We start from the raw sequence: 13,139 nt of genomic DNA on the forward strand, positions 1-13,139 counted from the left end.
ACAGGGTCTCAAATTTAGAAAACCAACTTATTCTTGCTTAAGGGTAAAGGTGAGTTGGGGTGCTGCATAAAACCAGAGATTGAAATGAGCACAGATAAAGTTCCTTAAGTCAAATATGGAATAGACAAGAGCTACTCCTTGCTCAACGAAATGGACTCAACACCGCATATTAAACGCCTAAGAATGTACCTGACTAGTAAGTATCGTAAAACCTATGGATTGCTATGTCTCCAAAAGAGAATCAAGCATGTGTACAGGGGCATAAACGCAGCAGTGATAGGATTGGAGAGGTTCGGTGAGCAAATGAAGACCCTTTGAAGTCACATTGCATGGTACCCATTCCACGGGTTTCAACTACCCAGCTTTTAGGTATTTTTCCTTCAGCTAAAACATGCATGTGGAACCCAGAGTATGATCAACCATGTGATCGGGAGACGTGTTCAAATATGTCTCAGTTTTCCTCCCCTGGTACTCGGGTGCAACATTCCAGACGCTTTACTAACACTCTCCCCACTTGGAGAGTCAGCACCTTTAACCTCCTGTTTGGCCCAGTTTGCAATTTCTGCGGAAGATGAACAGGAATAGCGAGAACCAATGAGAGGCTAGCTGGAGGTGTCTGGACGGGCAAATTTAACTCTCATTTCCCACCAGGAAGAGGAATTAACCAAAGGCTCAGCGTGCCGTGCTGGAACCAGATTAGGGCCTGAAGCCATCCTGCGGTGTTGCGGCCAGGTCACAAGAAAGCGAGTTGAAGAAAGGAGCTCAGGGGCACTGTAATTCACAAACCTGCAGAGTTATAAATGACAGCTATCGTCCAAAAATACACTGAAGTAAGGCTGCCAAGAGGACTTGAAAGCGGGGCAGAATTGCAGGAAACCGATTTCAGGAGGTAGACTGGAATTGCATTGAAAGCATAGGAAAAGAGGCAGAACGTCCACAATGATGCACTTGGCCAAAAAGGGCGTATGCATTTTTTCCTGAATATATTCAGGAAAAAACGCATACGCCCTTTTTGGCCAACCAAGCAAGCTTGCAAAGGAAATCTGCACTACAATGAAGTCTCACTTCCCCCCGGTCAAAAGGGCCATCTGAAAAAAGTGTAAAATCCAGAAAGGCAGGACAGGCCATGGAGAACTGGGAGCCTTGTTATGCTGATGGGCGGGATGTAAATTGCCAACAGACACTCGGGAGAAGTGTATGGTGTATCCTGAAACATCTAAAAAACAAAGCAACAGAGCCTAGGGCACTTCCACTTATGGTCCTATAGCTTAGGGAAATTAAAATCAAAAAGACACAGCCACCCCAAAGTTTGGGACGCTTCTGTTTACAACAACCTCGTTTACCGTACAAGTTCAATATCACAGAAAGTGAAAAATGGATAAAGAACTTGTGGTACTTACGTACAATGCAGTATCACTCAGCAATGAAATCTATGTCATCAGGCCCGTAGCAGCATAATGAGTGGATTCAGGTACGATGATTCTAACTGAAATAAGTCACACAGAAAAAGAAACATCATAAGATATCACTAATACACGGAATGTAAACTTGGCTACACAGGAACTGAATTCCAAAACAGAACAGGGTCTCAAATTTAGAAAACCAACTTATGCTTGCTTAAGGGGAAAGGTGAGTTGGGGTGCTGCATAAAACCAGAGATTGAAATGAGCACAGATAAAGTTCCTTAAGCCAAATATGGAATAGACAAGAGCTACTCCTTGCTCAACGAAATGGACTCAACACCCCATATTAAACGCCTAAGAATGTACCTGACTAGTAAGTATCTTAAAACCTATGGATTGCTATGTCTCCGAAAGAGAATCAAGCATGTGTACAGGGGCATAAACGCAGCAGTGATAGGATTGGAGAGGTTCGGTGAGCAAATGAAGACCCTTTGAAGTCATATTGCATGGTACCCATTCCACGGGTTTCAACTACCCAGGTTTAAGGTATTCTTCCTTCAGCTAAAACATGCATGTGGAACCTAGAGTATGATCAACCATGTGATCGGGAGACGTGTTCAAATATGTCTCAGTTTTCCTCCCCTGGTACTCGGGTGCAACATTCCAGACGCTTTACTAACACTCTCCCCACTTGGAGAGTCAGTCCCTTTAACCTCCTGTTTGGCCCAGTTTGCAATATCTGCGGAAGATGAACAGGAATAGCGAGAACCAATGAGAGGCTAGCTGGAGGTGTCTGGACGGGCAAATTTAACCTTCATTTCCCACCAGGAAGAGGAATTAACCAAAGGCTCAGCATGCCGGGCCGGAACCAGATTAGGGCCTGAAGCCATCCTGCGGTGTTGCGGCCAGGTCACAAGAAAGCGAGTTGAAGAAAGGAGCTCAGGGGCACTGTAATTCACAAACCTGCAGAGTTATAAATGACAGCTATCGTCCAAAAATAGACTGAAGTAAGGCTGCCAAGAGGACTTGAAAGCGGGGCAGAATTGCAGGAAACCGATTTCAGGAGGTAGACTGGAATTGCATTGAAAGCATAGGAAAAGAGGCAGAACGTCCACAATGATGCACTTGGCCAAAAAGGGCGTATGCATTTTTTCCTGAATATATTCAGGAAAAAACGCATACGCCCTTTTTGGCCAACCAGGCAAGCTTGCAAAGGAAATCTGCACTACAATGAAGTCTCATTTCCCCCGGTCAAAAGGGCCATCTGAAAAAAGTGTAAAATCCAGAAAGGCAGGACAGGCCATGGAGAACTGGGAGCCTTGTTATGCTGATGGGCGGGATGTAAATTGCCAACAGACACTCGGGAGAAGTGTATGGTGTTTCCTGAAACATCTAAAAAACAAAGCAACAGAGCCTAGGGCACTTCCACTTATGGTCCTATAGCTTAGGGAAATTAAAATCAAAAAGACACAGCCACCCCAAAGTTTGGGACGCCTCTGTTTACAAGAACCTCGTTTACAGTACAAGTTCAACATCGCAGAAAGTGAAAAATGGATAAAGAAGTTGTGGTATTTACTTACAAAGCAATATCACTCAGCAATGAAATCTATGTCATCAGGCCCTTAGCATCACAATGAGTGGATTCAGGTATGATGATTCTAACTGAAATAAGTCACACAGAAAAAGAAACATCATAAGATATCAGTAATACACGGAATGGAACCTTGGCTACACAGGAACTGAATTACAGAACAGAACAGGGTCTCAAATTTAGAAAACCAACTTATTCTTGCTTAAGGGTAAAGGTGAGTTGGGGTGCTGCATAAAACCAGAGATTGAAATGAGCACAGATAAAGTTCCTTAAGTCAAATATGGAATAGACAAGAGCTACTCCTTGCTCAACGAAATGGACTCAACACCGCATATTAAACGCCTAAGAATGTACCTGACTAGTAAGTATCGTAAAACCTATGGATTGCTATGTCTCCAAAAGACAATCAAGCATGTGTACAGGGGCATAAACGCAGCAGTGATAGGATTGGAGAGGTTCGGTGAGCAAATGAAGACACTTTGAAGTCATATTGCATGGTACCCATTGCACGGGTCTCAACTCTCCAGGTTTAAGGTATTCTTCCTTCAGCTAAAACATGCATGTGGAACCCAAGTATGATCAACCATGTGAACGGGACACGTGTTCAAATATGTCTCAGTTTTCCTCCCCTGGTACTCGGGTGCAACATTCCAGACGCTTTACTAACACTCTCCCCACTTGGAGAGTCAGCACCTTTAACCTCCTGTTGGCCCAGTTTGCAATTTCTGCGGAAGATGAACAGGAATAGCGAGAACCAATGAGAGGCTAGCTGGAGGTGTCTGGACGGGCCAATTGAACTCTCATTTCCCACCAGGAAGAGGAATTAACCAAAGGCTCAGTGTGCCGTGCCGAAACCAGATTAGGGCCTGAAGCCATCCTGCGGTGTTGTGGCCAGGTCACAAGAAAGCGAGTTGAAGAAAGGAGCTCAGGGTCACTGTAATTCACAAACCTGCAGAGTTATAAATGACAGCAATCGTCCAAAAATAGACTGAAGTAAGGCTGCCAAGAGGACTTGAAAGTGGGGCAGAATTGCAGGAAACCGATTTCAGGAGGTAGACTGGAATTGCATTGAAAGCATAGGAAAAGAGGCAGAACGTCCACAATGATGCACTTGGCCGAAAAGGGCGTATGCGTTTTTTCCTGAATATATTCAGGAAAAAACGCATACGCCCTTTTTGGCCAACCAAGCAAGCTTGCAAAGGAAATCTGCACTACAATGAAGTCTCACTTCCCCCCGGTCAAAAGGGCCATCTGAAAAAAGTGTAAAATCCAGAAAGGCAGGACAGGCCATGGAGAACTGGGAGCCTTGTTATGCTGAAGGGCGGGATGTAAATTGCCAAAAACCACTCGGGAGAAGTGTATGGTGTTTCCTGAAACATCTAAAAAACAAAGCAACAGAGCCTAGGGCACTGCCACTTATGGTCCTATAGCTTAGGGAAATTAAAATCAAAAAGACACAGCCACCCCAAAGTTTGGAACGGCTCTGTTTACAAGAACCTCGTTTACAGTACAAGTTCAACATCGCAGAAAGTGAAAAATGGATAAAGAAGTTGTGGTATTCACTTACAAAGCAATATCACTCAGCAATGAAATCTATGTCATCAGGCCCTTAGCAGCACAATGAGTGGATTCAGGTATGATGATTCTAACTGAAATAAGTCACACAGAAAAAGAAACATCATAAGATATCAGTAATACACGGAATGGAAACTTGGCTACACAGGAACTGAATTACAGAACAGAACAGGGTCTCACATTTAGAAAAACAACTTATGCTTGCTTAAGGGTAAAGGTGAGTTGGGGTGCTGCATAAAACCAGAGATTGAAATGAGCACAGATAAAGTTCCTTAAGCCAAATATGGAATAGACAAGAGCTACTCCTTGCTCAACGAAATGGACTCAACACCGCATATTAAACGCCTAAGAATGTAACTGACTTGTAAGTATCTTAAAACCTATGGATTGCTATGTCTCCGAAAGAGAATCAAGCATGTGTACAGGGGCATAAACGCAGCAGTGATAGGATTGGAGAGGTTCGGTGAGCAAATGAAGACCCTTTGAAGTCATATTGCATGGTACCCATTCCACGGGTTTCAACTACCCAGGTTTAAGGTATTCTTCCTTCAGCTAAAACATGCATGTGGAACCTAGAGTATGATCAACCATGTGATCGGGAGACGTGTTCAAATATGTCTCAGTTTTCCTCCCCTGGTACTCGGGTGCAACATTCCAGACGCTTTACTAACACTCTCCCCACTTGGAGATTCAGTCCCTTTAACCTCCTGTTTGGTCCAGTTTGCAATTTCTGCGGAAGATGAACAGGAATAGCGAGAACTAATGAGAGACTAGCTGGAGGTGTCTGGACGGGCAAATTTAACTCTCATTTCCCACCAGGAAGAGGAATTAACCAAAGTCTCAGCGTGCTGTGCCGGAACCAGATTAGGGCCTGAAGCCATCCTGCGGTGTTGAGGGCAGGTCACAAGAAAGCGAGTTGAAGAAAGGAGCTCAGGGGCACTGTAATTCACAAACCTGCAGAGTTATAAATGACAGCTATCATCGAAAAATAGACTGAAGTAAGGCTGCCAAGAGGACTTGAAAGCGGGGCAGAATTGCAGGAAACCGATTTCAGGAGGTAGACTGGAATTGCATTGAAAGCCTAGGAAAAGAGGCAGAACGTCCACAATGATGCACTTGGCCAAAAAGGGCATATGCGTTTTATCCTGAATATATTCAGGAAAAAACGCATACGCCCTTTTTGGCCAACCAAGCAAGCTTGCAAAGGAAATCTGCACTACAATGAAGTCTCACTTCCCCCCGGTCAAAAGGGCCATCTGAAAAAAGTGTAAAATCCAGAAAGGCAGGACAGGCCATGGAGAACTGGGAGCCTTGTTATGCTGATGGGCAGGATGTAAATTGCCAACAGACACTGGGGAGAAGTGTATGGTGTTTCCTGAAACATCTAAAACACAAAGCAACAGAGCCTAGGGCACTTCCACTTATGGTCCTATAGCTTAGGGAAATTAAAATCAAAAAGACACAGCCACCCCAAAGTTTGGAATGGCTCTGTTTACAAGAACCTCGTTTACAGTACAAGTTCAACATCGCAGAAAGTGAAAAATGGATAAAGAAGTTGTGGTATTTACTTACAAAGCAATATCACTCAGCAATGAAATCTGTGTCATCAGGCCCTTAGCAGCACAATGAGTGGATTCAGGTATGATGATTCTAACTGAAATAAGTCACACAGAAAAAGAAACATCATAAGATATCAGTAATACACGGAATGTAAACTTGGCTACACAGGAACTGAATTACAGAACAGAACAGGGTCTCAAATTTAGAAAACCAACTTATTCTTGCTTAAGGGTAAAGGTGAGTTGGGGTGCTGCATAAAACCAGAGATTGAAATGAGCACAGATAAAGTTCCTTAAGCCAAATATGGAATAGACAAGAGCTACTCCTTGCTCAACGAAATGGACTCAACACCCCATATTAAACGCCTAAGAATGTACCTGACTAGTAAGTATCGTAAAACCTATGGATTGCTATGTCTCCAAAAGAGAATCAAGCATGTGTACAGGGGCATAAACGCAGCAGTGATAGGATTGGAGAGGTTCGGTGAGCAAATGAAGACCCTTTGAAGTCATATTGCATGGTACCCATTACACGGGTCTCAACTCTCCAGGTTTAAGGTATTCTTCCTTCAGCTAAAACATGCATGTGGAACCCAAGTATGATCAACCATGTGAACGGGAGACGTGTTCAAATATGTCTCAGTTTTCCTCCCCTGGTACTCGGGTGCAACATTCCAGACGCTTTACTAACACTCTCCCCACTTGGAGAGTCAGCACCTTTAACCTCCTGTTTGGCCCAGTTTGCAATTTCTGCGGAAGATGAACAGGAATAGCGAGAACCAATGAGAGGCTAGCTGGAGGTGTCTGGACGGGCCAATTGAACTCTCATTTCCCACCAGGAAGAGGAATTAACCAAAGGCTCAGTGTGCCGTTCCGAAACCAGATTAGGGCCTGAAGCCATCCTGCGGTGTTGCGGCCAGCTCAAAAGAAAGCGAGTTGAAGAAAGGAGCTCAGGGGCACTGTAATTCACAAACCTGCAGAGTTATAAATGACAGCAATCGTCCAAAAATAGACTGAAGTAAGCCTGCCAAGAGGACTTGAAAGCGGGGCAGAATTGCAGGAAACCGATTTCAGGAGGTAGACTGGAATTGCATTGAAAGCATAGGAAAAGAGGCAGAACGTCCACAATGATGCACTTGGCCAAAAAGGGCGTATGCGTTTTTTCCTGAATATATTCAGGAAAAAACGCATACGCCCTTTTTGGCCAGCCAAGCAAGCTTGCAAAGGAAATCTGCACTACAATGAAGTCTCACTTCCCCCCGGTCAAAAGGGCCATCTGAAAAAAGTGTAAAATCCAGAAAGGCAGGACAGGCCATGGAGAACTGGGAGCCTTGTTATGCTGAAGGGCGGGATGTAAATTGCCAAAAACCACTCGGGAGAAGTGTATGGTGTTTCCTGAAACATCTAAAAAACAAAGCAACAGAACCTAGGGCACTTCCACTTATGGTCCTATAGCTTAGGGAATTTAAAATCAAAAAGACACAGCCACCCCAAAGTTTGGAACGGCTCTGTTTACAAGAACCTCGTTTACAGTACAAGTTCAACATCGCAGAAAGTGAAAAATGGATAAAAAAGTTGTGGTATTTACTTACAAAGCAATATCACTCAGCAATGAAATCTGTGTCATCAGGCCCTTAGCAGCACAATGAGTGGATTCAGGTATGATGATTCTAACTGAAATAAGTCACACAGAAAAAGAAACATCATAAGATATCAGTAGGGCGGAGGTCGGGGCTGTGTAGTGGGAGGCGGTCTGGCGAGTGGCGCCGGAAGAGCTGCAGGTGCGGCCCAGCGGCCGATTCCGCGGGCCCGCCGAGCCAGGAGGTACTGAGCCGCCGCCGCCGCCGCCGCCGCCCTCGGCCCGGCCTGCAGCGGGGTATGGGGGCGGTGCGACCCCTCGGCCCCCTCCCCCTCTCTCCCTCCTCTCCACCCCTCCCCTTCCCGTGGTCCCGGGCTCCCGGACCCTCCCCCAGGGCCGCATTCTCCTCTCCCCGTCTTCCTGTCCTCTTCCGCTGTCCTCTCGTTCCCCACCCCCAAGCATAAACACCCCTCCGTGTCCCAGGCGTCTCCCGTCGCCCCTCCCCCCTCCCCGTGGGTCCGCCCTCCAGCGTTCCGGGGGTTCCCGAGGTCTCTCCAGCGGCAGCTTTCTGTAAGCGCGGTCCCGAAGATGGGAGGCGCGGTGAGTGCTGGTGAAGACAACGACGAGTTGATAGACCATCTGAAGGCGGCGCAGTACATCCGCTCCGAGCTGGTGGAGCAGGCCTTCCGAGCTGTTGACCGCGCCGACTATTACCTCGAGGAGTTTAAGGAGAACGCGTACAAGGACCTGGCGTGGAAGCACGGGAACATCCACCTCTCTGCTCCGTGCATCTATTCGGAGGTGATGGAGGCCCTGGACCTGCAGCCTGGCCTTTCCTTCCTGAACCTGGGCAGCGGCACCGGCTACCTCAGCTCCATGGTGGGGCTCATCCTCGGTCCTTTTGGTGTGAACCACGGGGTGGAACTCCATTCAGATGTGACAGAGTATGCGAAGCAGAAGCTGGACTTTTTCATCAGGACGAGTGACAGCTTCGACAAGTTTGACTTCTGCGAGCCCTCCTTCGTCACCAGCAATTGCCTGGAGATCTCTCCAGGCTGCTCTCAGTATGACCGGGTGTACTGCGGGGCAGGCGTGCAGAAGCAGCACGAGGGGTACATGAAGAGCCTCCTCAAAGTCGGGGGCGTCCTGGTCATGCCGCTGGAAGAGAAGTTGACTAAGATAACTCGGACGGGTCCTTCCGCCTGGGAAACCAAAAAGATTCTGGCTGTGTCTTTTGCTCCACTCGTCCAGCCCTGCCAGTCGGAGTCAGGAGAATCACGACTTGTCCACACCCCTGGCGGTTCGCAGCCTCCAGGACCTGGCGCGCATTGCCATCCGGGGCACCATTAAGAAGGTCATCCACCAGGAAGCTGTGAACAAAAACGGGAACGGACTGAAGAACACTCCCAGGTTTAAACGGAGGAGAGTTCGCCGCCGCCGAATGGAAACGATTGTCTTTTTGGACAAAGAGGTGTTTGCCAGTCGGCTCTCCAACCCCTCTGATGACACCAGCTGCGGAGACCTGGAAGACGAGTGGCAAGAAGAAGAGGTGACAACCCCGCCGGACACCAAGCCCGAGCCCCCGGTGAACTTCCTGCGTGATAAGGTCCTGAGCCTCCCTCTGCCAGATCCCCTGAAGTACTACCTGCTTTATTACAGAGAAAAGTAAGTCTGTGGTCCAGGGGAGGAGGCCAAGCCTTCCTGGAGGGCTGCCCGCAGCAGGTGCACTGGAGGAGGAAGGGGCTCCCGCTCTGCATCTCGTCTTCTCGTCTGTCCTTGACTGTCCTGTAGAGTTTTCATCCAGTCATCTGATTTCTGTAAACATAGTCTGACAAACATAAGGTGCAAGGGGGAATGTCTCAAAAGGGCGAGAGTCTCCTGGAGGAGGGGTTGACTTCACACTCTCAGGAAATGCTGAGGTCTACACGTGGAGGTGGCCTGGAGACCGTTTCTTACACAAGGTACACGTGTCTGCATCAGAAAGGAAAACTGAAGTTGAAATTAATCTGTGTTTCTTATAAAAGGTGAGACAAAAAGCACAAGTTGCTAAGTGTATGAAATCTTTTCTGAGTGGGACACGCCTATGTGCAAGTTTGAATTTTACGGAATCAACCTCTTAATTACTGGCACCGAGTAATTAAAGATTTATTAAAAGATTAATTTAAAAGATTTAACTAAATGTTTTAGTTATTTGGAACGTGGATACTTGATTGAAAAGCCCTCTCTTATTTTAAGTAAATTAATTACATCTTACGTGAGTTGTCAATTGTAATTTTAAAAAACAAAAATTGTGATGGGGAGAGGAATGAACGTATCAGATTGCCAGGTGTCTTTGTGGAATTGCAAAAGAATTCCAAGGCATTTTTTTCTGACACCTTTTGTTACCTTTAAAGTAACCAACATTGAGTAATCCCGTCAAAGAAAGTCCTGAAGAATGAAACAAGTGTTGTGTGTAAGTAATGAGCTGCATTACTTTTGCCCCAGAGACAGAGAGTACTGTTGACTCAACTTTAAATACAGTCAACGGTGTCTAAGGCTCAGTCCTCAGAGCAGGTGGGAAGTACTGGCTGCAGGAAATGGATTGGGGACGGTGTAGACGGCCTGTGGGTTGGTGTTTTGTTTTTTTTTTCAGTTGGCTATTGTTCTGTAATCACATAACAGTACTGATTCATAGATTTTATCTTTTATAATTCTGGAGAAAAATATTTGTTAGTTTTGTAATTTTTCCTAAGAACAAACGCGTGTTTGGTACATTGCATTAGAACAGTTTCACTCAAGTTTGACTTGTGGAATCCATCTTCTCCAGCGCTGTGTGTTGAGAGCTTCCTGTCTTATTAAGTCGTGGGTCTAGAAGAAGAGGCCGTCCTTTTAGTTAGGTGGCAGGATGTTTACAAGTGACACTGCTTCTTCCAAAACATTGGTTCTTTTCAGACTTTTCAGTTTTAACCAAAGTTAAACCCCAAATCAGAGTCATCCAGATTTTATGATTCATTTGATCTCTCAGCCTCTCAGGAGTTGCTGGATTTCAGTGTCTTTGTGGTTTTACCAGCTTCGCGGAGTTCTGGTTATTTTGTTTTGCCATTTATGCTTTTTTAAAGTAACTGAGTCATTTTATCACAGAACACTGCATGCACACATAGCTGGGAAAGCGGGTGTATTGCCCTAAATGGGTACCGTTAAGCTGTTGTAAAGAAGGGTTTCTTCATAGTCGTGTTTACCTGCCTTTAACTGAACGTCAAGCCTCATTGTCTCAGAGAGAAAAGCATGAGTCACGTTTACTTGCTAAGACTTCGGTTTGCAGATCTTGTTGACGTCATTCTAATTGATTTGTAGAGACCTCTGCAACACGTGGACGTTTTTGGACATGATATCTGAAATATTTTATATTAGGTGGCTTGACTAAATGTTTTTCTGTAATTGTATATGGATTTCCTTTTTTTTCAACCACATTTGCCTTTATGCTAGATTGTAGAAAGTCTTTGCGAGGCATAAGACATGTTTTCCCCTATGTATGTTAAACCTTTCCTAACATTTTGTATTTACATGTTGGTTTGTGACTTTTAAACCAGAATTTGGTTACAAGATATATATATATAGATATTGAATATAATATATGTGAAATAATTTGGTATTGATCTATCTAATAAATATAAAGGAGAATCATCAGTGAGTTTCCCTGTGTGTCAGCACCTTTCTCCGGAGTCAGTATGAGACACTACTTTCTGTTTTCAGACAGATGACTTATATATATAGTCTGTGTTGTCTGCAAGCTCTGTATTGTAAACCACATTCTAGACAATGGCTGACTTTTGTGTTTCGATTAGTCTGTATTTTTATATGTGACTTTCGTCTTGCAAGTAGTGCAGCCATAGACATGTGCAAAACAAGCAACAAATGTATAATATTAAGCACATAAGAAAGAAGCCAGCTGCGTATTTAAAAGTATTTTTGCCCATCTGGAACTTTCAGGGGATTAAGGCGAGAAATATGAAACAAAGGTTTTGATGAACTGATACACAAGCGATACCAATAAAGGTAGTTATGGCAAAAAAAAAAAAAAAGATATCAGTAATACACGGAATGTAAACTTGGCTACACAGGAACTGAATTACAGAACAGAACAGGGTCTCAAATTTAGAAAACCAACTTATGCTTGCTTAAGGGTAAAGGTGAGTTGGGGTGCTGCATAAAACCAGATTGAAATGAGCACAGATAAAGTTCCTTAAGCCAAATATGGAATAGACAAGAGCTACTCCTTGCTCAACGAAATGGACTCAACACCGCATATTAAACGCCTAAGAATGTACCTGACTAGTAAGTATCTTAAAACCTATGGATTGCTATGTCTCCGAAAGAGAATCAAGCATGTGTACAGGGGCATAAACGCAGCAGTGATAGGATTGGAGAGGTTCGGTGAGCAAATGAAGACCCTTTGAAGTCATATTGCATGGTACCCATTCCACGGGTTTCAACTACCCAGGTTTAAGGTATTCTTCCTTCAGCTAAAACATGCATGTGGAACCTAGAGTATGATCAACCATGTGATCGGGAGACGTGTTCAAATATGTCTCAGTTTTCGTACCCTGGTACTCGGGTGCAACATTCCAGACGCTTTACTAACACTCTCCCGACTTAGAGAGTCAGTCCCTTTAACATCCTGTTTGGCCCAGTTTGCAATTTCTGCGGAGGATGAACAGGAATAGCGAGAACCAATGAGAGACTAGCTGGAGGTGTCTGGACGGGCAAATTTAACTCTCATTTCCCACCAGGAAGAGGAATTAACCAAAGGCTCAGCGTGCCGTGCCGGAACCAGATTAGGGCCTGAAGCCATCCTGCGGTGTTTCGGCCAGCTCACAAGAAAGCGAGTTGAAGAAAGGAGCTCAGGGGCACTGTAATTCACAAACCTGCAGAGTTATAAATGACAGCTATCGTCCAAAAATAGACTGAAGTAAGGCTGCCAAGAGGACTTGAAAGCGGGGCAGAATTGCAGGAAACCGATTTCAGGAGGTAGACTGGAATTGCATTGAAAGCATAGGAAAAGAGGCAGAACGTCCACAATGATGCACTTGGCCAAAAAGGGCGTATGCGTTTTTTCCTGAATATATTCAGGAAAAAACGCATACGCCCTTTTTGGCCAACCAAGCAAGCTTGCAAAGGAAATCTGCACTACAATGAAGTCTCACTTCCCCCCGGTCAAAAGGGCCATCTGAAAAAAGTGTAAAATCCAGAAAGGCAGGACAGGCCATGGAGAACTGGGAGCCTTGTTATGCTGATGGGCGGGATGTAAATTGCCAACAACCACTCGGGAGAAGTGTATGGTGTTTCCTGAAACATCTAAAAAACAAAGCAACAGAGCCTAGGGCACTGCCACTTATGGTCCTATAGCTTAGGGAAATTAAAATCAAAAAGACACAGCCACCCCAAAGTTTGGG

General features: G+C 45.1%; 1 long non-coding RNA gene and 1 pseudogene across 16 annotated transcripts in view; one reads left to right on the forward strand and one right to left on the reverse strand.

Moving 5' to 3' along the window:
- The window catches only part of LOC307181435, a 2,786,049-nt gene that overhangs the window by 1,132,357 nt on the left and 1,640,553 nt on the right, over positions 1-13,139 (reverse strand). The window lies entirely within an intron of this gene.
- LOC307181434 (protein-L-isoaspartate O-methyltransferase domain-containing protein 2-like) lies at positions 7,841-9,470 on the forward strand (annotated as a pseudogene). Its single transcript has one exon. The product of its transcript is annotated as a protein-L-isoaspartate O-methyltransferase domain-containing protein 2-like (transcript).

Source organism: Stenella coeruleoalba, assembly GCF_951394435.1.
Source record: "Stenella coeruleoalba genome assembly, contig: scaffold_29, whole genome shotgun sequence".
Classification (NCBI taxonomy): Eukaryota; Metazoa; Chordata; class Mammalia; order Artiodactyla; family Delphinidae; genus Stenella; species Stenella coeruleoalba.